Source organism: Mixophyes fleayi, chromosome 11 (assembly GCF_038048845.1).
Source record: "Mixophyes fleayi isolate aMixFle1 chromosome 11, aMixFle1.hap1, whole genome shotgun sequence".
Classification (NCBI taxonomy): domain Eukaryota; kingdom Metazoa; phylum Chordata; class Amphibia; order Anura; family Limnodynastidae; genus Mixophyes; species Mixophyes fleayi.
Window position 1 is genome coordinate 86,744,067 of NC_134412.1, and position 26,123 is coordinate 86,770,189.

Sequence of the window (26,123 nt, forward strand, 5' to 3'; positions counted from 1 at the left end):
AATTGTGAACACCAGTGAATAAGAATGGAAGCTAAGACAAGGAGAATTCTACGGTGCAATTTGGCAGTACTTAAATATAGGGACTATTGCAGGATCAAACATTTCTAGGGACTGTCCCTGGAAATAGGGTCAGTTGGCAAGACTGATTATATAGCTCATAAGAGCAAAACATGAGGTAAATAAAAGAGAGCTGACACATTTGCAGTTTACATTTTCTTGTATGCACATATTTATGCATTAAACAGAAATCAGCAGAGGTTTTCTTGAAACACAAGTAATATTTGAAGTATATCAGTCTTCCATTTACAGTGCCGGCAGCCATTTTGTGGGCTGAGACTGCAGCCTCTCTCTTCACTAAGAGCCAATGACATCACTAAAGAACCATTGGTTCTGCCCACAAAATGGCTGCCAGCTCTGTGTGCAGGTGACAGGTCCACTTTAAGTGGGCAACAAAGGTTTCAATTGGTTTGTTCGGCATGACCAGTAAACAATGAAATTAGTGAGCAAGTAGCCTGTCTTACTAGTAGCCTGGAGATAAACAAGCAAAGTTCCAGGTCACAAGACAAGGGGCAGGCAGCAGTGATGACTTGTGAGTACTCTGAGGCCTGGGCAGGCAGCAGTGATGACTTGTGAGTACTCTGAGGCCGGGGCAGGCAGCAGCGATGACTTGTGAGTACTCTGAGGCCGGGGCAGGCAGCAGCGATGACTTGTGAGTACTCTGAGGCCAGTGCAGGCAGCAGCGATGACTTGTGAGTACTCTGAGGCCGGGGCAGGCAGCAGTGATGACTTGTGAGTACTCTGAGGCCGGGGCAGGCAGCAGCGATGACTTGTGAGTACTCTGAGGCCGGGGCAGGCAGCAGTAATGACTTGTGAGTACTCTGAGGCCTGGGCAGACAGCAGTGATGACCTGTTAGTACTTTGAGGCCGGGGCAGGCAGCAGTGATGACTTGTGAGTACTCGGAGGCCGGGGCAGGCAGCAGCAATGACTTGTGAGTACTCTGAGGCCGGGGCAGACAGCAGTGATGTCTTGTAAGTACTCTGAGGCCTGGGCAGACAGCAGTGATGACCTGTTAGTACTCTGAGGCTGGGACAGGCAGCAGTGATGACTTGTGAGTACTCTGAGGCTGGGGCAACCAGATGTAAGTTATGAAGCACAGAGAGGTGGGCACCCAGGAAACAGCAAAGAAATGATTTGCACTTCTACACAGCAAACTAATCTCTTTCACAGCAAAATAACCTGTTGCACAGGAAGGGCAGTGTGAGACTGAGGGGTTTGGCTAGTCAGGGAACTTCCTTGATTGGCCACTTGGGGAACACAGGTTAAAGCAATGAGTAATTATATTCCACACAGTACTGTAGACACGTTCCAGGACCAGCTGCCGATCTGCAAGATCACAGCCTTAGGACAGAGAAACACAACACAAATACTGGTATGTAACAAGTATACTGGCAGTTGCATATTTATATATGTTACCATCAGTTTAAAGCAATTTCTTTGCAAATATAATTCATTCATTTCAGATGTAAATAGAATATTTTAATAAACTATACAAACAAACATTTGTTAAATATGATGGTAATTCAGCCATGCTCGATCTATTTCTATACAGGCTTTCATGTTGGAAATACATTCATGGTTTGTGAGTTCTTTGTTACAGAAGTTGTTTTTAAACATATGTTTAAACACATGTAATAGCTTAGATCAGGGTTTTCCAAACCCAGTCCCCAGGGAGCCCTAACAGAGCAGGTTTTCCAGGTGACAAGTGATATAATTACACCACCTGTGGATCTGTTACAATGTGTCAGTCAGTAATGACTACACCTGTGCTCCAGCAAGGAGATATGAAAAACCTGCACTGTTAGGGGTCCCTGAGGACTGGATAAGATGTATTTTCCCTTAAACAATATCAAAGGGTAAATTTATCAAGCTGCTGGTTTGTAAAAGTAGAGATGTTGCCTATAGCGACCAATCACATTCTAGCTGTCATTTATGTAGCAAATTCTACACAATGACAGCTAGGATCTGATTGGTTGCTACAGGCAACATCTCCACTTTTCCAAACCCGCAGCTTGATAAATTTATCCCCAAGTCTCTTGCAAAACACTTTTTTTTAAGTTTACTAATTCAGAAAAAAATAGTATTTTATGCATTTACATTTTTTTTGTATCAAGTAGTCAAGATATAGCCAAATGATGTCTGTACAGGGAAATGAATGCAGAAATCGGAGAAGATGTATGGTATAACGTTTAGGGGAAATGAGAGAACTAAAAAGACTAGACTGCTCCCACCAGAGCATTCACTTCCTGGAGTCAAATGGATAGAAAATAGAAAACAAACATTTTGCTACAAATTAAATCAAGAGATCTTATCTCGGAAGCCACAGGCAAGTAGGCACAATTACCGTGGCAATTACTATGTGCGCTTTAGAACAATAGGAAAAGAGAGAGAAGGAAAAAAATACACACACGCAACAGCGCTACGAGTATCAAATGAAACCCTGCACTTCATCCATATTGTTTTGTGGCGCTCGGTTTTGTGAAATGAGATAGAATATGTCAGCCTATAATGAATTTACTTGTGTATTTAAACCCTGTGGCTAATCTTGTACTTTGTGTATAAATGTACTGCACTGGGGTGTACTACAACTGTTATTATTTTTTTTATTTATTTTTTCCAATCTTCTTAAATAAAGTAGAGTTCCTCAATTCATATTCGGCGATATGTTTTTGCAACTGGTTATTCTCCGTAGCATGAGACCATGCGACAACTATTAATCGTCTTTTGCATACAAGGGGAAAGAGTTTCGGTGCTTTGTCTACCTTTTATTTTCATGCTGGTACAATGCTGGGGTATTGTGGGGACTGGTTGCTAAGGGTTACAGCACCTTTTTTGTACAATTATCTTGCACCAGTTTTCAGAAATGTGAACGGAACCTCTTCCTCTCTGAGCAGGAATTGAAGTGCGTGTTGTTAGTGCAGGAGGAATGGAAAATGGGGGGTATGATTGTCTGCACAGAAGCAATGTCTGGATATTTCATTAAGTAGAAGGGGGGACCTAGAACCCTTACTGACCCCTTACAAATTTTGCCAGGGGACCCCCAAAGTTCTGGCTACATCCCAGCCTGTAATGTATCCTACTGAAAGTTATTGTCCAATCCGTTTCCATTGAAGTCTTCTATACCAACTGGTCAACACACAACATATGATACATAAAAATAGAAGAAAATAAAAGTAATACACATAGCAAAGTGAAAACATAGCATTGTTATAATGTAGAGAGGATGGGTGTACAGCTTCTGTTTCGCTCTCAGTACAACAAAGGAGTTCGGGGGCCAAGATGTTCATACAGCCGGTTAATCTCCGTCGCCGGCGACTATATTAAAGCTATCATTTCTTTTTCAGCTAGCCTAACACTCACTTTGTTTTAATATTTAAAGAACTGTTATTAAAAGAGTCACCATTATAAAAGTGTAAGGGTTTGATAAATCACATCTTAAATGGTCCACAGCTGCCTCCTTAGCGGCGCACGATTAACGCATTGCTCAAAAGAAAATACATTGAAGACCTAATAACTGCAGGCGACTGAACCCTGATCTCTTCAGTTCAAGAAAGAGAATTGTGACTGATTAATCATATACTTTATTGCATCGCTTGCATGTTTTTTTTCTCTCTTGCGAGTACCGCTGGCCAGCGTAAGACGTCCGTTGCTGCGCCATTTCCATGTCTATAAACCAAGATATACAGTATATTAATATTATTAGGTATGTGCCTACGTACAGATCCACAACACAATGTCCTCCCACTGCACACTTTATCTTTAACAATTTGTTACCTGCCCCCCAGACTTATAACGGCAGGAGGCTGTTTAACCCTGAGGCCTCCTCAGTGCATGGTAAGCAAGCTGTTAATAGCTCCAACAATGTGGCTAGGAACTGTATTATTCAGTACCTGGCCACATGACCACCGTATATAGTGTTAAGTAGCCCCTTAAGGAAAGGCGAACCAGTGAGGAGTTGTAGCACTCAACTTTAGTTGTATAGTTGCCAACACAAGCTTGTGTCAAACCCAGTAACTACAACATTTATATGGGCTGCCATGCAAATGTCCTTCTCAGACGTCTATTCTGTTGAATATGACTGATTTACTTTATTTGCATATTGCCATTTGAGAGAGGTTTACAGATCTTTGTCTCTTCTCATTGTTTCAGTGATCTATAGTGGTTTACAAGCTGATCAGAAAATTCTTTCCTGCACTAATGAGCCCTTACAAGGGTGATGTAGTCTGTCTGTAGGGGGAAACTGTATGTGTTTTGTTCTAGAAACCCTTTTGGCTAAGAATTGTCTGAAAGAGCTGCCATGTAAATGACACTTCCTACAAGTTTATACTCCTGTAGAGGGGTGACTTATTTGCAAGATTTGCTCCTGTAATTTCTCTTCCCTTGCAATGTCCTTTATTTTTTTAATGGAACCAACTACCCAATAACATTTCTCTTGGTACTCTGTGCTAAATGGCCTTATTAGTCTCCTTCCCACAGGAAGTTTGTGACCACTGAGTGCTAGAGCTTTATTTATTTATGATCTGGTGGACAGCTGACTGCAAGAACGGTGATGTAACCCATAGCAACCAGACATCTGTTCTCATTCCGTGCTGGAAAATGTCAGTCTGCAGGGTTGCTACGGTAACATCCCAATTCCTGTACAGTTACTAAACAATCCCACCATTTTTTTAAGACAGCACCTCCCAAGCAGAGGAAATATATATATATATATATATATATATATATATATATATATATATATATATATATATATATATATATATATATATATATATATAAAAAAATTATTACTCCTTTTTAAAAGGAAAGACAAAATGCATATGAAGATCCCATGGTCTGGAGGTGAACATGGATGGATATATATATATGTATATATGTGTGTATATATATATTTCCCTGCTACAACCTCCAGGATTTTTCTATAACCACATAATCTGATCAATTATGGCTTTATTTCCTCTCCAACCTGTGCGCACTGTTGTACAAAACACAGTATGTGGTACATCTTTCTATGCATGCATCTTGGGCTAGGCATGAATAAAATCTACGCCATATGTGTTGGTTCTACATCAGTAGAAATTATCCACAACTGAATAGTTCACCTGCAGTTCTTAGGAATACAAATTAGAGTCATTAGCACAGGCTCAATCTCTGGTACATTACAAAAGAAATTAACTTTTCTTTTTTTTTTTTTTTAAATATTAAAACCTTTTATTATGTCTGATCAAACTTTTAAAAGATTGCTTCAGAAATGAACGGATCAGATCCTTTGTTTTTTATTTATTTACTTTTTTATCTGATTTTGGATGAACTGAACATGTAATGCAGGTCCAAGCCATTGGCTTAACTCTTTAATGACGTTGAGTAACCCTTTCGGTCATGTTACTAAGAACCACCGGATTGAGTTCAAACTGTGTAATCGAATAAAGGCTTTGGTAACAACTGGTGCCCAAGTTGTTGTGGAACTGTAAGTTCCAGCAAACCTTGCTAGCTTAATGGCAAGAGTTTGCAAGCGTGATCTAATAGAAGTTGATGTGTCTGTTATACCCATCATGGTCTCATGTGCGCTTAAAAAAAAGATGTCATCGGCGTTCTAGATTTCTATTGACGCTGATACAAAACCCTTGAAATTGATTTAACTGGCATGAGATCATTTTTAATCCCAATTCCCCAACAGGCCAGGTTTTCCAATGCTGTCATGATTTTTGTCAGCCACAAAGAGGTTGTCCTACTTGAAAAAGGGGTGTACTATTGCAGGAAAATGGATGTGGACTGGGCATATTGGGGACACACGGGTAGATATATCCAACCTTCTAAAAAGGAAATGGGGAGCTGTTGCCCATAGCAACCAATCCGATTCTATCATTTACTAGAATGTACTAGATAATGAGAACTAGAATCTGATTGGTTGCTATGGGCAACACCTCCACTTTTCCTTCTTAGAAGGTTTGCTACCCCATGGTCTAATTTGTGTTGGGAGAGCTGTTTTTATTTCATTGGACTCCAATTAAAACTTACTACTGGAAATTACTATATATAACCATTGTTCTTTCTATCCTGCTATCTGTCCCACCTCTTTGCTGAAAGCTAACGTTTATTAAAAATGAAAAAAGCTGTTTACGGAAGTTCTTCTGTCTGCATTATTTGAGAGCAAGGAAGGAGGGGCAGCGCAATGAGCCTGAAGTGATTGGCTCAGAATCTACGAGATAATACATGCTCTGTGCAGATTGATTATATTCAAAGGTACCAGAAAGCTTTATAAATAAATCGCAAATAAAAGAAGGACTCTGTCTAAAATTTGATGAATGGCGTATCTATCCTTGGTAACTACAATTTAGTTTTTCACATTAACTCCTTGGAGTCCACTCAAACTATTTTTCTTTTAGTTTTGAGTTCTCCTTTAAAAGCCACAAAGTGAGCATGCTCTTCTTTGCAATTAGAGCTTTTTGACCCATCTTAGCTGCTTTTTAATGATTGACTATGAGATGGGCTTTTTGCTATTTAAATGTAATTTGAGGGTACAGTGGAGTAGTTAATTTTAATCTTATCTTACCTTAATTGTGTCCTCTGGTCTGGGGACTACATACCCATTAAATGTAAAATTACATTGATATAATTGCTGCCATGATTCTTTTTTATTTTTTTTTTATTTTTTTTAAATCCTAGAGCTATAAGAAAAATATTAAACAGGTGTTATATAGACTACTTTGTATCATACTTGCCTACTTTGGGCAAGTTCTTTCAGGGAGAGGGGCATGCGGGGAGGGGGCGTGGCGCTGTAAAATGCATCATTTTGGCCCCCGCAACAAAAATGCAGTTTTGCTGCGGGGGCGGGGCCTAAATTCCGCTATTCACCGCAATTTGCGTCATATTGGGACGGCGGGATGCGGGAGATTTGTCAGCTCTTCCGGGAGTCCGTGAGACTGACCCGAATTACAGGAGTCTTCCGGACATTCCGGGAGATTTGGCAGGTATACTTTGTATACATCGCACAACATACTGCACTCACAGGCAGGTGCGTGTGAGTGGGCGGAGCTAAGTATCAGCGCAGTTCCATCAATCTGCGGAAGGTTTACAAGTTCAGGATCTTGATGCATCTCAAAAAATAAAATCGCTCTATCTGTTTCTTCCCATTTATACTATGTGAGCGTGTATATTTTGTCGTAAACATTATTAAACCCAATGAGGATTAATAAAAAAAAATATTATTACAGAATAAAGAGTTTCATTAATTTGAAAGTGATCTAAATTCCTGTATTGATTATGGGGGAAAAAATGATGCCACGAAATACAGCCAAGGACATAAATTATCATTTTTGTCAACTTTGACCCTGCAATTTAGCTCACAATTTCGCTTCTGCGTGAACCGTACAAAAGCAACAGATGCTGAAATAGAAAATCCCTCTATCTGACCGTTAGGGAAAAGAAAAGCAAGATTGATGGTTTTAGATTCCCTGTACGTAAAGCTGGCGACGAGTCGGGGGATTTTATAGCCGCACGTTGGCTTTTCTCTCTGAATTTTGATTAATGGAACAGGCTGGAACTGCTGATGTCTCCCAGCTACTTTAGCTGACAAGAATGAAAGTAATCTGATGTTTAAATGGATTTTGAACGTGTCTGTGGTTTTAGCCTGTGTGTCCTGGAGGAAAGACCATCTGCTACAAAATAACCTAAACTCAGAGGGCATTTAATCCATATCTATTTCCTAAAAGAGGGACATAATGATTATATTTTCCCGGCAATCATTTATACATGTATGCAAAAATATATATATATTTCCCTATGATCATACCTGCCAATTCTGTTCATGTTTTATATGATTATTATTTCGCCTCTAAATAGAACCCACGTTAGCTCGGCATCCTTCCTCTAACACAGATGGAAAATAGCTCTTAAATATAAAACTATCATTTTTTCCCGCAAACAACCAACAACCTGGTATTGATAATTCTTAATGATGGCTGGTGTAAGTCTGGGTACATAAGTTTAATGTAGAATGTGTACAGATTACATCTGCTTGGGGGAAAACGAGGAGCTTTAAAAATGTCTTTGCTCTACTGTAACATGACATCAAAAATGTAAATTGTAAAATGCAATGTGGGTTTAATAGCTGGATGGAAACACTGTGAGTGATGAATGGAAAACACAAGTACTTGGCACTTAAGCCCTATATTTTCAGGATGTTCTTTAAGGCTCTGCATTAAATGAAGTGGATAGTATCAACATGCTCATAATATGAATGCTATACACTCTCTATTTCTACCTATTACTCTTCCACAGAGTTTTCCCGAAACTTTGCTTTGATGAGCAGTCGAGTACAATACACCGTGAAACTGAACCCGTTTGCAAATGTATTAAATATTCAGCTTTGTAGTTTTTGTGGCTGTAGTGGTAATATACACGACAAGCACACCGTGGAATGGTATTTTTAACTCCACTGGGAGCCGTAGAAGGAAAAATATGTTACAGGCCCATCTGTTACGTATAGTTATACCGTCGGACATTAAAACCAACTTAGCAGACTTGTATAATGCTCGTCTAGCACGTGTATCCTGGGACAGCTGTCAAGTCAAAAGGCTGCAAAAAAAGTTTGTGGGGTTGTTTTTTTTCCCCCCGAGGAACACTACATTAAAAAAAGTCAGATGTGTAAACAATTTAATTTATATTTGAGTTGTGCGTAAGTCCGTGGGGGAATGTTAATTCTGTATGCCAAAATTCTTGTGTCACATACTGTTGAAGCAATTTGCAGGGAGTCATTGGGAACATCTAGTAAAATATCGTTCATGCTAGTACACTCTCCAGGGGTGTCTGGGATGACTCTCCCGGATCTTGGGCGGAGGCGGGGTTTAATTACGTTATTCATGTTAAGTCCTTCCCCTGCTGCCATGAATCGCGAAGGTGGTGGGGAGGATATAATGACGCAACGGCATCACCACAAGCCCTCCCATACTTGACAGCTGACCTGATCTCCCAGGGAAAATGGACAAGTATGGTATGATTTAGAAAGCAAAACATTTCAGCTAATTTCCAAGTTCTACAATTGCTGTTTCATGTGCACCTAGTTGGTTCACAAAAGTCACAGAGAAAATGCGGAATTCCAAACAAATTCGTAATTTAAAATGTTGGGGCTTTTTTAAACTCAAGTTAAATGTAATGTTTTTAACATAGTATTTAGCATTGTCCCCTCACCCCTGCTGGTGTGAGGGGGAGGACGGAACTGTGGCTCCTGGGACTGGAATCTTGGCACGTGGCTGTGATGTCATAGCCAATCGCCACACTCCTAAGGTATCGCTGACATGAAGGAGCAGCAGCTTCACATGTAAGAAGCTGCTGGCTGCTTCTCCTGCATGTCAGCCGCCGGCGTTCTGTGTAAGGACACCGCGGGGGCATTAAAAACAGTGGAGCAGGGACATGTCATTTGTCCAATGTTTTAGGAGCACCCAAACCATTGGCGCACTAGACAATCGCCTAGGTTCACCTAACCGTAGCATCGGCCCTAGCGGCAGTATCATTGGTTAAAACCCTCAATCCCCTAGTGAAGTGGTTTGGGAAGAATGGGGGGGGGGGCATGGTGGTAGGGGGTGTACAGGAGGAGAGAATCGTACCAGAACTAGTCTTTCCGTTCTGTTCCTTTCATTTTCCTCTCCACAGATGTTCCTCTTACAGCTTGTCAAAGAAAATATTGTACACTCAAAATAACATTTCTCCCCTTTCCGTCCTCTATTCAGCAGGTTTTATTGGTTGTTACAGAACAGTATAATAAGCATTGTGACAACAATATAGAATTACTCTGGCTACTGTCACCCAGAGAAAGATGGCCCTAATTTAAGAACAATAATAATCAGTTATCTTTCCCCAACACCCTCGGTTTGTCTCCTCCGCTGCAGACGTGAGTGACAGCTGGAGCAGAGTCTACCCCAGAAACGACAAGACCGCTGTTCCTGCAGCAGGATTAGTTTCAATATTTGTCAGAGGGTTTTATTTAATAGAGATGAAAATGTCATGTATGATAATAAGTCATATTTAATGTATGCTGATGACTAACCCTGCTCGTCACCTCATGTGTCGTGTCTGTGTTACCTTATCGGTTTTAACTCTCACTTTTGCTCTTCAGATTAGCTTCCTTTTTTTTTTTTTTTTGCTGAAATGATTTTCCTTGCAAGACTTTCTAAATGACGATGTGCTTCAATAAGGTAGCGCAATAATCACTATGACGTGTATAAAATTTCCAAACATGTGAGTTCCTGTTGATTGCTGATCTTATGGAATAGTTGGATATACCGATCCATAGAACGTAACTCTAAACGTCAGGGTTCTACGGCAGAATTTTAGGGTCGTACGCAAAGCGTTGTAGGCTGAGAGGGAGGGAGGAAATAATGCCTTTCATTTTCTATCTTGAACTAGTTCGAGTAAAGACATTGCTCTGCACATTTAAGCTATATGAATAATTCTTGGAAGTGTAGGGGTTAACGGGTAGTCTGGCACTCTGCGTTAGGTGGAGGATGGCAGTATGTGACAGAGAAGGAACTGGTAATTACCCATGAACCCTCTTCCATTACTATACGTTTAGGCATTTGGGGTTGCTGCCGAGTCCACTATTATTCTGAGGCCCAATCTTAAATTCGACTGCTGTGACACCTGTAGCTATGCCACATCACCTATTAACAAGAATGCTACCAGTTAGTTCGGTAGAAACCAGTCACATGACTGAGGGATGAAGCACCACTGACTTCTAGTTACTTGACAGGCTGCCATCTTGAATTTGGTTCAGCCTAGAAAATGGCTGCCTCCACCATGGTAGGCAAAATAGGTTGAGCTAGTGAGGGACAACATGAAGTAGTAGCCTTCAAAGGGGCCGCACAGAGGAAGGAAGGGGGAGAGCACAGTGCACTCCTTCCACTTCCGGGGAAACCACATGACCTCCCTGTACTGTGCAGGGGAGGTCAGGTGACGCAGAAGTTGGCTGCCCCCGTGCTAATAAGATCAGGAGCAGCTGACCGAGGGGCCGTTTGTTGCCCACCGCTGGGTTAAGAAAACCATGTCTAGATACTAAATTAATTTGTGCACATATTCCAAAACATACTTGTCCACTCTCCTGAAATGTCCGGGAGACTCCAGAGTTGACTGGAGTCTCCCAGACTCCCAGAAGAGCAAGCCGTCCTCCCGGATCTCAGCCACTGCAATAGTGGATGGGATCATTGCACAAATTAGTGAATTAAATTAGTGCATTGCAACATGCAGGGGGTGGGGCCACAGTGAGTTGATGACATCACCACACCCATCTCCCTCCTGGAGGGAAGGTTTAAAATATTGGAAAGTATGTTACAAACTTTACATGGGCATAGCTATTCACGGGTAGAACCAATTGTGGCCACAGTACAGTGTTGTGATACCTAGAGCCACCAGGTGAAATTTTGGGGGCCCTGGTACATAAGCTCCTTGGGGCCCCTTCCGTAGCCACATAAAGAGGTGGGTGGTGACTCCTCCAACTACACAGGCAGGTCTGGGCTCCAGTACTTTACACCAACCCCCCCCCCCCCCCCCCTCCTCTCGGCACCCTTGGGGATAACATATCGCTACTGAAATTGCTATACATTTAATTAACTTCATTTTACTTACTACGTAGAAACCCTTTACAGGAACAGAGGTCCAGAGAAATATATGTTTATTTACAACACAATCTAGAGACCTGTGAAAATTTATTTTCTATTTTGGGGCCTCAAACCTCCCATAATTTGGTTTTGTGTTACATTGGGACAAAATAGAAGGCTTCTCTAGCACGGAACACGATTCACAAATGACTGGGATTATATCTCTACACCCCGGAACGCGCCTCCCTTCACCTGATCAAGCGTCAGGCCTCCATGATTTCAGACAGGTTGTATTGAATTATCCGCAGGCGCCCGGGGGGCTTCGAGTCGCTGTGCTTTTTATATCCTGCCTGAAAGATTCAATAAAACTACTATGCTGGTAAATACCATATAACACCAAGCAAAGCTGCTCATATTTTAAAATAGTTACAGGCGACAGAAAACCTGTTTCTTTTTCCCGTTTTATAGAGCCACAAAATGTGTAGCGCATGCAGGCTGCATATCATTACACGGCTTTAATGAAAAGAGAACCCGCTCGCTGCCATCACATATTTAGTCACCTCTCACATATTACCTGGGATATCAAGGGCTTGTTTTCAAGACAGACATAAAAGCACTTAATTAAAAAAAATATAGAAATGCAGGAGAAATATAATATATAAGAATAGCTCCCATGTTTAATAAATGCCTGCTAGTTGCAGGTAGATTTTTTTGTTCCTTCCCATTTTAACCAATAGGGGGCACTCTTGTTGTGGCTGATCATTTTAATTCACACCTCTATGGCGGTAGGCAATATGACTGCGCTCACAGCCAGAAGACATTAGCTGGTGTCTAAATGGAAAACAACATTATTGGTTTGTTACTCCTTATTCGTTTATTTTGGTTAGCCTGTTTTTTAACCACAAGGGGGTATATTTACTAAACTGGCGGGTTTGAAAAAGTGGAGATGTTGCCTAAAGCAACCAATCAGATTCTAGCTGTCATTTTGTAGAGTGCACTTAAAAAATGACAGCTAGAATCTGATTGGTTGCTTTAGGCAACATCCCACTTTTTTAAACCCGCAGTTTAGTAAATCTAGCCCAAGGTGTTGATATTACATTAGCGGATACAGGAGAGGTTTAGTCTGTGACTAATAGCTTGTCAACCATCCCATTTTTCTTGTGTGGGATAGTCCTGATTTAATGGATGTAAAAGAGGCAAAGTTTCACCAATGGGCTGACTACCACCGTCACTAATATGGGCAGGATTCGAGCTAGGGATGAGCGATATTTTCAGTACTATTCCACGGAATATTTGCCTCATTCCGGCTTTGACTGTGGACATTTGCACATTTCTTCAGCAGAATTCAGCCTTAAATGTTCTGTTTGGAGTTGATCCTATAATTTTTGTTCCACCCAGTCTTCTTCCTCATTGGTTCTGTGCCACTTCACAATGTATCACGTTTCACTCGGAGAAACGCAAACGTAGAATACACTAACCACTGCACAGAAGCAGACGATAGTAACCACAGGAAGAGGAAAGGAGAAAAGATGAAAGAGCAGTAAAATGTGAGTTAGGGAGAGAGTAACCTCCAAAAACAAATTCTCAGAATTTGAACCTGGCCATTCCTTACGTGGTGTTTATATTGGGAAAGGATTTTGGCAGATGTACAGGGAGAATCACTTCTGCATCGATCCCACCAGTTGTTTTACCTGGTAGTTGGGGCACTGCAGCCTCGAGATTGACAGTTCCTGCTCCAGGTTTTGAGCCTGAGTTAGGGCAGCAGAGGTCAGATTGGGAGACCTTTGGCCTCCGCCTGCCTCACTCTCCGGAGTTGCTGCACCTGGAAGTTGCACTGTGTTAGAGGAAGTGATAACGCCGCAAAATGAGACTGGCAAATCAAGGTTTTTTTTATAGCCTGATAAGTGAATATACTGGGCCACCGTCCGTTGTGCCTGATGCAATAATGCCCCTTGGCACATTAGTCCTTGTTATGGTTACAGAGTGATGTCGGCATGGAACAGGAGGCCACTCTAGAATGTGATATTTTGTTTCCGATGTGTGGCACAGTCATTAGTGCTCTTACTTCTGTGCCTAATTACACATAGTAGTGAAGTGGAGGAACCAAAGGCACTAAAAATGTCTCCACGCCTGTTGACCATAACAGTCTGAAGAAGGGGTATACAGCACCGACTACCCCTGTCATTAGCACTTCAACAGAGACCGGAGCTTGTGGTATCAGGCTGTCTTGCTGATACTGTCCCTGAGCTTAACCATGCAGAATGGCATAGGCGGTGATCTCAGGGCAACACCTCCTTCTTGTAGAAGTTCCGCAATCTACCACATGGGGGAGACGGAACGTTACTCTGACATTGTCACTTGCTTGATCTGTAATGCATGTGGCCAATAAGGAAGCTACCTGGGCGCTTGTGGCCTCCAAGCACATTTATGCAGGATGTGCTAGGTCCGAAAATCAGCACCTGTCCTGCCCACCTTGGAGGATGAACTCATTTTCTGCTAAACATTGTACTAGGCATGTGCTCCTGTCTCCGGGTAGTGAACCTGGTCCTAGCGACACCAATGTCCCTCCCCTGAGAACATAGGGCCAGAGGGATTCTTTTACCTGTAGCCAAATATTGTACAAAGGTAAGCAGGATCTAGACACAAGCCTGGCCTTGAATTTGTTCATGGAACACCTCCTTTAGCTGGAGTCACAGGTGGTCACCCGAAGGACTATTCACACACCTCCTGTTTCTGAATATTCAAGAGTTATCCTCTGATTTACCTTGGATGAGATTAACCGCTCCCTTCATTTAATTTTCATGCCATGTTGTCATTGGTGGCCTGTTAGGAGTCCACGATGGGTCTGGTGGCACCTATATAGACTGTTGATATTAAGAGTCCAATGTGAAATTGTCACTCACCGGACCGTGAGTGCCTCTGCACTGGTGCGTGGTTCCCTAGCCTTCCTGCCGGCACCTGTCCTGAGCCGCGGCCGTCCGCCATCTTGATGGACTGCGCATGCGCAGCACCCAAGAACTCTTATGACCTTTGCTTTTAATCTAATTGGAGGATGAGGCACCTCTCCCTATTTAAGGCACCTGTGCTCATTACATCGTTGCCTGATCTTGAGTCTCATTCCCTGTGAGTCTCTGAAGGTGTCTCCTGTGTCCTGCTCGTGTTTTCAGTTTCCTGCTGATTACCTGCTCTACTCATCGGTGGTTCCCATACTCGCTACTGACTCCTGTGTCCTGCTCGTGTCTTCAGCTTCCTGCTGATTACCTGCTCTACTCATCGGTGGATCTCATACCCGCTACTGACTTCTGTATCCTGCTCGTGTCCTCAGCTGTCTGTTGGATTACCTGCTCTGCTCACCTGCGGTTCCCATACCCGCTTCAGCCGTTCAGCTCTCCTGCTGTGCCTGCATATCCTCGTGGACAAGCTTCTCTACTCAGCAGCGGTATCCATACCCACTATAGACTATTAGCTATAACGCTGCATATCTGTTTGGAGCAAGTTCCTCTGTGCTCTCATTGTATTCATACAATTATTGACTCTATTCATTCCTCCACTCATCCTCACCTGGACAAGTCCTCACCTCCTCGCAGTGGTACAACTTGCTGTCCGCAGACCACTGACGCCTCCTCTACCTACCTGCACCTGGACAAGTCTTCTCATCACAGCAGTGGTACAACTTGCTGAACGCAGACCACTGACTACCCGCTACCTACCTGCACCTGGACAAGTCTTCCCTTCACAGCAGTGGTACAACTTGCTGAACGCAGACCACTGACTCTCCCATTACCTTCCTTCACCTGTTCACGTCCACCCGGCTCTCCGTGGTTGAAACCTGCCTTCCACTATAGCTGCTAGCCGCTGACTTATCTACCAGTATAGCTGCAAGTCGCTGACTCATCTACCAGTATAGCTGCAAGTCGCTGACTCATCTACCAGTATAGCTGCAAGTCACTGACTATCATCAATTCCATTGGCATCCTCTCTCCATCTGCTGTTATATACGTTCCACTATTCACCATGTTGTCAGAGGACCGCTGTGCAAACTCCGCCCCTCTGGTAAGCATAGTCAACTGGTGAATCCTGGGCAGAACTCCTAGTGGCCTGTGACAGAAATATGCCACACGTTTTATTTGTTGTTTGGAGTTATTGTGTAATGTGTCATGTGTTCTGAATTTCTGTCTGTAGAAATAGGTAATGCGTCATTAAAGAACTGCTGAAAACATGAACTGTTGGTTGCTGTTGAAGACAGAGTTTAGGCACCTCTGGTCTAGGATGTCCGTAGGACCCAACTAGCAATCTGGAACGCTGCATGACCTAGCCTTTAATAGTTTTCATTGCTCATAAATACTAACGAGTATAATGAAAGTGTTAATATATCTAACAGGGATCTCCACTTTCAAACTTTACAACAACAATTTGTACCTAACCTGTTCCAGGCTGTGTAAGATCAATTAAAGTGAATAATCAGATTTTGTACGCCAGCAACAGGATGCCTTGCACATTAAGAGCACTTTATGCTGGAGGAATGAGGGAGCATTAAGAATATCTACTACTAAATTGCAAAAAATGATCCATTCTCATCACACCCTCCCTTCCTCTCTTAGTAATTAACTACTACAGTTTTTTGTTTTTTTCCCACATTTTTCCTCATGTGAATCTTCTACTCTGATGGTGGATACCTACCAAAAGATTGAGTATTCAAGAGACAGACCCAAATTCAGAAGGCTAAGAGCGGTGTGGTCATTCTGAAAAGTATTGATTTTTTTTTCATTCAGTTTTATGTTGAGAGTCCTTCCACACACTGGTGACTCTTCATCATCATTAGCTATTTATATAGCGCCACTAATTCCGTAGCGCTGTACAGAGAACTCGCTCACATCAGTCCCTGCCCCATTGAGGGTTGCAGCCTGAATTCCCTAACATACACACATAGAGACAAAGAGACTAAGATCAATTTAATAGCAGCCAATTAACCTACCAGTATGTTTTTAGAGTGTAAGAGGAAACCCACGCAAACACGGGGAGAACATACAAACTCCACACAGATAAGCCCATGGTTGGGAATTGAACTCATGACCCCAGTGCTTATTGAATATATACACTAAGCACTGATTAGGGGAGGGCCTATATGGATATGGGCGTGATACAGATAATTTAAGTGGTTATTTTTTTTTTGTTAGTCTTCATGCACATTGTACCTGCTCAATCAACTGAATTTTTTTTTAATAAATATTATCATCCAGTTTGTGCAAAGAACTGATTGTAATTAGGTAGGATTTAATATTATAGCACGCAGGAACTTTTACACCTTGGGCAGCCTAAATAATAACGACTAGAGTAATCTAATTGTCACCGTTTCTCAGAGCCTATTTAATTATCATGTTCAATTTGATAAAACTTAATTAAATAAGGCCTGCAACTATGTTCATTCTGCATTTAACAGTAAATATTATATTAGTGGGTAATATTGTTCAATCTTAAAATACTCCTCAGACCTTATTAACCATTTCGGTACCATGTCTTCCAGCTGCCCCAGAAAATATTTTCTTGGTAAATTGCAGCACTGAGACATCAGCCTTATCGCCTCTAAGGGCGGCCTGTTGATAAATATGGCCCCAGGTTTTCATAAAGGGTAATTAGTGACAGATGTTGGCTGTAAGAAGGTACTGAAAGCCCCAAAATAAAATGGTTTAAAAAAAATATAAATGGAGTAGGGATCCAGGAGGACAGGGAAGAAGGGGAGAAAGGGAAAATTAAGGCCTCTCGGCTCACCCATGCAATGCCCATCCCAACCATCTGAAAAGATGCCCACTGGGGTTTTCACAGACACTTGTTAGCTAGGTTGAGGTCGAGGTTTAAAGGGTTTTAAGGTTGCCTGGTCCATCGTTGGATCTAGGCAGATCACTGGAATCCCAGACTCTCTAAGTTTATGCAAAAGAGTTTTTGGATTCTGCTACTTTAGATATTTGTTGGCCCTGATAGTCTTTACATTTAGCAATGATTGGACGGTCGGGAGGATGATCGCTAGATAGAATGGCTAGGCCTTCTGTGTATCCCAAGATTTATTAATTCCTGTCTACGCCTCCTTCTGCTGGTTGGGTGGAATCATAGGCGGCACCTCTTGCTCCCCGCCCACACACACAATTGTCCAATAGCAGCTGCGCCCTTGCTACTATGGTAATTCCGCCTATCCCTAGATGAGCAGATTAAGGGGCAGCATGGAAATTGTTTTATATTTGTTTTAATTTTTTCCTCTTTGTTATTTGTTTTTTTGCCATGTGCTTATTTTCCTCCAATGTAAATAATGGAACATAAATATATGGGGTACAGATACAGCGCCAAGAGGAAACTGCACACTTGTGACATTATAACAACAATCGTTCCTTGTGTCTTATCTATCTTTGTGTCTCCTTCTGCCATGCCTTTAAGACATTCTATTCAACCCGCAGCAGCATAGATCGTCTGGCTTCTCAGCTTCCATAGGTAGCATATTCCAAGACTTTATTGCCCGTTGCACAAAAGAATTATTCTGCCTAAGATCCCTGTTACATCCCAGCTTCCCCACTGTAAATTTATGCTGCTGCATTTTTAGTGCTTTTTACTAGTGTGAATACATTTTCTGGATCATCTTTATCAAGCCCCTCCATTGTCTTCGGGAGAACAATCATTTTACCGTGAAGCCCAACACATTTCAGAGCACAGTCTGTGTCTTTCCTGATAACTAGGAGACTGGTTCACTGGCGGTCGGGAAATCTGCACTACTGCTCTTTAACTTTCAGATGAATTTAAAAGTATCAAAGTCTGCTGTTCTGCAATCCTTCAGCGTTCCTCTGCATAGATATTCTTCACAGTAACAGACTTGAATTTTAAATTGTCAAACATTTACCAGGTTAGATGCCATTTGCAACATTTTTCAATGTTTTATCCAAACTTGCCATCCGGAATGTCCAGGAGGTTCTGGAATGTCGGGGAGTCCTCTCGGTAGAGTAGGAAGCCTCCCAGATATTAGTGGAAGCGGGGCTTAATGACGCGGTTTGCACCATAAAACCCCGCCCCCTGCTATGCAGTGTCGTGTCGGTATTTCATGATGCAATGGCCTCACCTTGCCTCCTCCTGCACTTGTCAACTAATCGTAAGAATCAGCAAGTATTATTCTTATCTAGAGCACAAACAATCTAATGGGTATTAATTTTTTAATATGATGTATTACATGTCAATGCAAAATTATTGTTTTTTTGCTACAATTTACAGATTGGACCAAATGGAACGGTGAATGTGGCACATGCTAAAGTTTGGGGGCTAAAGTTAGTTCTTAGTATCACCCCGTCTGAGGGAAATCACAGCTTTCTCACGTGTCTTGCAGTCAGCTCCGATTCTTTCTATTCTAGCTGTACTCTTCCTTATAGAACTGTTCTAGCTGTACTCTTCTTTATAGAACTGTTCTAGCTGTACTCTTCCTTATAGAACTGTTCTAGCTGTACTCTTCCTTATAGAACTGTTCTAGCTGTACTCTTCCTTATAGAACTGTTCTAGCTGTACTCTTCTTTATAGAACTGTTCTAGCTGTACTCTTCTTTATAGAACTGTTCTAGCTGTACTCTTCCTTATAGAACTGTTCTAGCTGTACTCTTCCTTATAGAACTGTTCTAGCTGTACTCTTCTTTATAGAACTGTTCTAGCTGTACTCTTCTTTATAGAACTGTTCTAGCTGTACTCTTCCTTATAGAACTGTTCTAGCTGTACTCTTCCTTATAGAACTGTTCTAGCTGTACTCTTCCTTATAGAACTGTTCTAGCTCAGAAATACACTCAGGCCATGTTGGAAGGGGGCGGGGGGGGTATACGGTGGTATGTCATACTGCCGCTTCTGCTACTGCCTTCATTGTAATACTATCACATTCCAGTCACTTACATACATACATATATATATATATATATATATATATATATATATATATATATATATATATATATATATATATAAATATAATGTGTGTGTGTGTGTGTGTAATGTCCGGTGAATGAACTGTTATGGGAAGATGCATCATAAAATCAATTTTGCAACCTGTACCGTCATCATTCCTATGTCCACTTTTAAAAGAATTTATTGGAGTTAAAGATTGAAGTAATAGTTTAGAATTTTACAACCAAACAAAAAGGAGAAATGCAGAAATTCCCAGTGATTGAACACACAAAGCCATCAAATGCACCAGTCCAGTGAATGAACAACGTGACTTACTTTAATAGCATAACATGAGACCCTTGTTATGATTGGCTAAGAAGTGTAAAGCTTGTTTTGATGCATTTAAACTTGAAAATGTTCATTCACTGGAAATGTTGATTCACTGGACCTGTTTGAAATCTCCTCATAGAATTAAATAGCAAAGAGGAAAGTAATATTCAAATATTTTGGACTTGAGAAGTAATCCAAACAGTTTCTTTTTCCTTCCTGTATGGATTTAATGGTTGATTCTCAGGTATGTTTTGACTCGTTGTCTTGCTGAAATATTCAACTTCAGCTTCAGTTTCTGGGATATTAGCTTCTAGGATTTGTTGATATTTATTTGAATCCATTCTTTGCTCCACAAGGACAAGATTTCTTCTTGACAAATCTTCCATGCAGTATCCTTTTGTGTAAGGAACACTGTACTGTGCACCTGTAGAACAATACTTCAGTGTCAGTTGAACCTTTCTGCACGTCCTATACAATGATATTCCTTGTGGTTCCTGTTTTGCATATTACAGTTCTATCTGAGGTTGTTTTGGGTCTTCCAGGTCTTGCACTGACTTCACAGTTCCCTATAACTTCCATATTTTAATGATAGCTCATTCTAACTCCGAGCTGGAAGTGTTTAGATCTATTTTTATTGCATTGTAACAGTCGCGTATCTTTATTTTTAAGCCCTCAGTCGGCATCCTGGAGCAGTACGTAGTTGTTAAGAGCAAGCACAACATTCTGAGAAGTTAAAAGGTCAGATCATTTGTGATTATTTGGATCTATTAAATTGCTGAATTGCAGACGGACAACAAAATATGTGTCTCGATTTTGCAAATCTAAGTGTACTGGGGTTATTTCCATCTGGCTTAATTTAAAGCCTAACATGTCCATTATGTTTTGAGGCCTTAAAAAGCATTAATAAAGCAACTGGAATGGTGCCCAAATATTCTTACATGCCACATTCGCTGTTTTTTTTTTTTTTTTCAACAAATAAATGGGAATTATGCATTAAAATGAAACTTGTCCTGTTTGTTTGTACCTAGAAGTTGTGTTAATTGAAACATGCAATTAGACCAGAGTGCTCAAACTTTTACAGACAAGGCCTTCGTATTATTCTGCTAATAATATTATTATTGCCATTTATTTATATAGCGCCACTAATTCCGCAGCGCTGTACAGAGAACTCACTCACATCTTTCCCTGCCCCACTGGGGCTTACAGTCTAAATTCCCTAAAACACACACACACACACACACACACAGGGGTTAGCAGCCAATTAACCTACCAGTATGTTGTGGGAGAAACAGGGAGCACCCGGAGGAAACCCACGCAAACACGGGGAGAACATACAAACTCCTCACAGATAAGGCCATGGTCGGGAATTGAACTCACGACCCCAGTGCTGTAAGGCAGAAGTGCTAACCACTGAGCCAGCGTGCTGCTCAATATGCCCTAAGTAACTAAAGTATGTATGCCTAAATAAATATCTACAGTATCCTATATGTATCGACTAAAAACTGATATCTGCAGGGGCAGAATTGTCACCTCCTTTAAGTGCTCAGTAATATTTCTAACCATGTAGTGTAATCTATGTTTCATCATGATTTAGATCTAATAGTTTGCTGGATTGCAGACAGACAATAAGGCGTCTTCATTTTACAAATCTTAAGAGTACTGTTTAACCATTTGGTACAGTGCATATATTTCTGCACACCATATATTTAGCAACAAGGGGTCTGATTCATTAAGGAAGTTTCCCTTTACAAGGCAGCGCCGCTTTAAATTTAAGCGCTGAAGACGCCGAACTCGCTGGAGTTGAAGAATCCGGAGGTTCATACATTTAACCCCTTATTTCAGTCTCCTGGACAAAACCATGGTACAATGCAAGGGGTGCAAATTAGTATCCTGTTTTGCACATAAGTTAAATACTGACTGTTTTTTCATGTAGCACACAAATATCAACTTTAAATTTCAGTGTACAAATAAGCTATCAAGTATTTGTGTGCTACATGAAAAAAACAGTCAGTATTTAACTTATGTGCAAAACAGAATACTAATTTGCACCCCTTGCATTGTAACATGGTTTTGTCCAGGAGACTGAAATAAGAAGTTTCTTAAGTTAAGATCCTTAATGAATCAGGCCCAAGGTCCTTTTCTGAGGAACGGGAAAGAAGCCACTACTCACAGACCTGGGTAAGCTTAGCGTAGGTGTTGCTACTACCCAAGATAAGCTGTATTACCGGTATGGAGAAACCTGCACATAAAGGCTGTCATTCCTCCTTTTGTTATCGACCAGATGGTATTACTTAGTACCTGATATTTACACTGTGATCTTACCATTCTTAGAATCACTAGAGGCAAAACATTCCTATAAGAAAACGTTCACCATCCAGGAACTTCACCCACAGGGCAGTAATTGATGGAATTAGTCTGCTAGCAGAACTACACTTAGTGTATACATTAAACAAGGCTAGTGGGCAATAAACAGATACTGTGACTCTGGACTGGAGTTTAATAAGCTGCCTCCATGCAGCAAGTGGATATTATTTTTAACTGCACAAACAATGACCAGATCAATAGCACTGCCCTAGTAAACAGGCTGCTTCTTAGTTTAAGGCGCTATTTTTTTATTTTCTTTATTTGTATGTCTCTAATGTACATATAAAGAAATGAATCTGTAATGATATTCCTGTTGGAGGCATTTTCCTAGAGTTTAAACCATTTTGCTAAGCCTGTTAGCAGAGTTTAGCTCCTCTACAGAACAGAACCATTGTTTTTGGTCTTTCTCCCATAATCCCCATTGTTTTCCAAAACCTTCCTGTCAATCTTATTCACCTGTGATAATCCTCTCTCACTGCAACAGTCACAGCCCCTATCTTTCCTTATAGCCTCTTCAGAAGGATAATGTGGTTAATGTGTCAAATTTAGATCAGATATTAACCATTACATAATGTCTGTTTATATTTCTCCTTATGCAAATCACAGTAATTGGTAGTTTGTGCAGATTGTTAATTAGCTTAATTAGGGCCACCACCTAGGTGAAATTTTTCATTTTTAAACAGTATTCTGGAATGCCCCCTTAGGGCTCAATCAAACACAGGTTTTTGCAGTACAAAGTTGCTTATGCTGGGATTATCGATTCTGGAGCAGGTACACCTCTGCCATTGACATGAGCAGAAGTGTAAATCACTGGTCAGATTTTGCTAGTGTGAGCAGCAGAGATGGGACCGGGATCATCTAACACCTGATTCTCAGACTGGTCAGCTTCCGTCACAGAGGCAAACGCAGGATTTGTAGAGAGGGGTTTCCATGCCACACCACCAGTGGGCGTGACCAGCATGCATGGGGGCGTGGCTATAATATTAGACAGTGGTTGGCTGCTCTCCAACTCTTCCTATCCCCATCATATACACGGGCAATGCTGCGTGCACTACTGTTAGGGGCACACAGCTCTCCCTTTTCGAGCAGAGCCGTGTGAAGCGGGACATACCTCCCAACTCTCCCTACAGTCAGGACAAAGTCCTAATGAGTGTGTCAGAACAGTTGACAGACTGTCCTGCGCCCTCCTACCTGTTCTTGCTGCTTTCAATACTTGTTGGGGAGAGATGGCTGTGAATAGTGCAGACAGAAACGATCTGCACACAAGCTGCAAAGTGGCTGGTCCCGGGGCAGGGTCCAGCCCCCTGAAGCATACAGGCTGAGAGGGGGGGGTTTCCAGGCACTAGGAAACCCCCTCAGTTTGCCTACGCGTCATGTACCATTTGCAGAGTTGGTCTGACCGAGCCCTGCAGATAATCAGAGCATTCAGTATATTATGACATGCACAAAGCTCTGGGCCCCCTGATTGATCCATCAGTGCATCTTAAACCTAGTGGATAACCTGCAAAAAAACAGTTCTAGAAGTTGCCTATGGGCCTGAAACTTAACCGGCTTGTTTTCTGCTAAATTAAATGAACAAACTGTGAAAATAAAAGATAGAAAAACAACTGACCCTGAGTTGCATTTTTAGCATGAGCTTGTTTATGTTTGTTTTCAGTATTCCACACAGATTACATATAATACTTTAAACATATATTTTATTTGTCTGCACATGATGAGACTGAATACTACACAATACAAACACATAGGCCCTCTACTGGCAGCTATAGGGAACTGTCCAGACAGATTGCACTTGGATGACAGTATAGCTGAATGTATAGGAATGAGATGACTTAAATAATAGCACATTTAATTTTAGAATATGCAGATGGCAAATAAAAGTATATTTCCACCAATACGCAGAGCCGTACGCCTCTCGAAATGCATTTGGCGCTGCATCAGCGGCATATGTGCCTGTTTAACGCCAAGTCAACGTCATAAGGGGAATGCAAAAGTATATTTTAATTCACACTGTTGTAGGCAACTTTTGAACATGGAGTTAAGGATTAGTGTAAAATGAGGCTTATGATGTTGGAACAGTCTTATCACACACCCTGTAACATTTTCCTATATGTGTCAGTTTTTGGAGATTGTTCTTCCTAAAATCCACCCTTCTTTAACCATTTGCTGACCACCTACTGACTTAAAACATGGCTGCTCATCCCAACTCTGGGAATCCTTTAATGTTAGTGCAGTGACATCACAGGGGTTACCAAGGGCAGAGGGCAGTGCAGGAGATAACGGTATCCGTTCCCTTCTGCCTGCTGGCACTGTCAGACTCATTTAACTGGATCTACTGTAATAGAAGCAGCACCATTAGATCCAGGTTACACTGAATCCTTTACTGATGATAATATTGAAAAATAAAAATAAAATGCTGCTTACATTTACATCACTACTCTAAATTTTACATAAAATGCACATATATAATACATACTTTGTAACTTTTTGTAGTGCCCTTCGGGAGTTCCTGGAGGGAGTATAGGCGGAGGGGGTGATGCTTGACAAATTGCATCATGATGCATCATTTTACAGTGGGAGTATTCCCTGAGAATCACGTTATTGCATCTCTTATTCTGCCCACTTTACTAGGAAGAGGGCAGACGCGGGAGGATGCCCCACTCGCCCAGGGGTCCGGGAGACCTACCCAGAATTCGGGAGTCTCCCAGACATTCCGGGAGAGTTGACAAGTATGATATGATAGGAGGTCTAGTGAATTACATTTACCCATGTAAGAGTTATAAAAAGCATAATCTTCAAACGGTGTATTTTTTCCCCCTAATGTTGTTTGTTATTCCCTATAAAGTGGACTCACAATAAAAAAAATAAAAAATATTTACAAATATTACCAAAAGAGAACTCTGTATATCTCAAGAAAAAAAAACAATTTAAAATTTACTTGCAGAAAAATTAAAATTAAAACTATTTCTAAATTCTAACAAAATATATGCAAACCTTTTTTTTTTTTTAAAAAAAAAAAAACAAATTGTCTCATTCATAGAGGTTGGTGGGAGCCTCTGGTCATGAAATGGTTAAAGGGCTCCTGTTGCCTAAATATTTTGTTAGGTGAACGTATACATGGGAATGTGGGTGATCATTTTATGAAGAACCAGTGACATTATGGAAGCACTCTTTGAGGAACACAAAGGAAGTTTGATTTGCTAGTAATAACGCATGCAGCTGAGTTGCACTGAACAGCAGACAATCCTCTTCAGGAGGGAGATCTCATTTGCATAAGCTCTTCTCATTTTCACGTTACTCTGATCAGAGGAGACAATGGTGCATATGGGTGTTTAAGTGGGTGCAGAGGGCTGCTGGGGGTGAAAATAGTACATCACTCCTAATATGTAATATTACATAACATATTTCCCATGGATACCAATAATGTCAGGAGTCAGAAAACCAAAGTTAGAAAAACAAGAAACAAAAAAATATATCTACAAAAACAGAGCTTCAAAGCAATTAGTTTGCAATTATGAACGGTAGAAGGCCTGGGTGTGTTTTTGCAATTTAGCTGTCCTAATTTAGTTTTAATTATAGTAAACAATTCTATGATTATAATTATGGCAATGATACTATGTAACAAAAAACATTCAGTTGAAAGTTAACCCTTGACGAGATAAAAATGTCAGAGACGCATTGAATCACGGTGCCCCCTCGATGCAGGCAGAAGAATACATCGAGCCTCCATTACAAAGTGCCAGTGCTAGCACAAAACCTCTGGTGATGTCACATTGCCAAGCTGGCGCTGGCCATTGCGGGGAGTTAGGCTGGAGCAAGAGACTTACTTACCACGTGCGCAGTGGTGCTCTTGTATTGAGGAACCGTACAGGAAAAGCTAGA

At 41.3% G+C, this 26,123-nt stretch overlaps 1 protein-coding gene and 1 long non-coding RNA gene across 6 annotated transcripts in view; one reads left to right on the forward strand and one right to left on the reverse strand.

Annotated features, from left to right (window-relative positions):
- Positions 1-26,123, forward strand: part of CAMTA1 (calmodulin binding transcription activator 1) — a 1,141,371-nt gene that overhangs the window by 587,428 nt on the left and 527,820 nt on the right. The window lies entirely within an intron of this gene.
- On the reverse strand, positions 1,575-24,574 carry LOC142107729 (uncharacterized). 2 transcript variants are annotated; one of them, XR_012680003.1, is made up of 3 exons: positions 24,424-24,574; positions 7,851-7,925; positions 1,575-3,724 (listed from the first exon to the last, which is right to left on the reverse strand). It is a non-coding gene; the product is annotated as an uncharacterized LOC142107729 (long non-coding RNA). The 2 variants fall into 2 exon arrangements; XR_012680004.1 differs by having other exon boundaries at positions 24,420-24,574.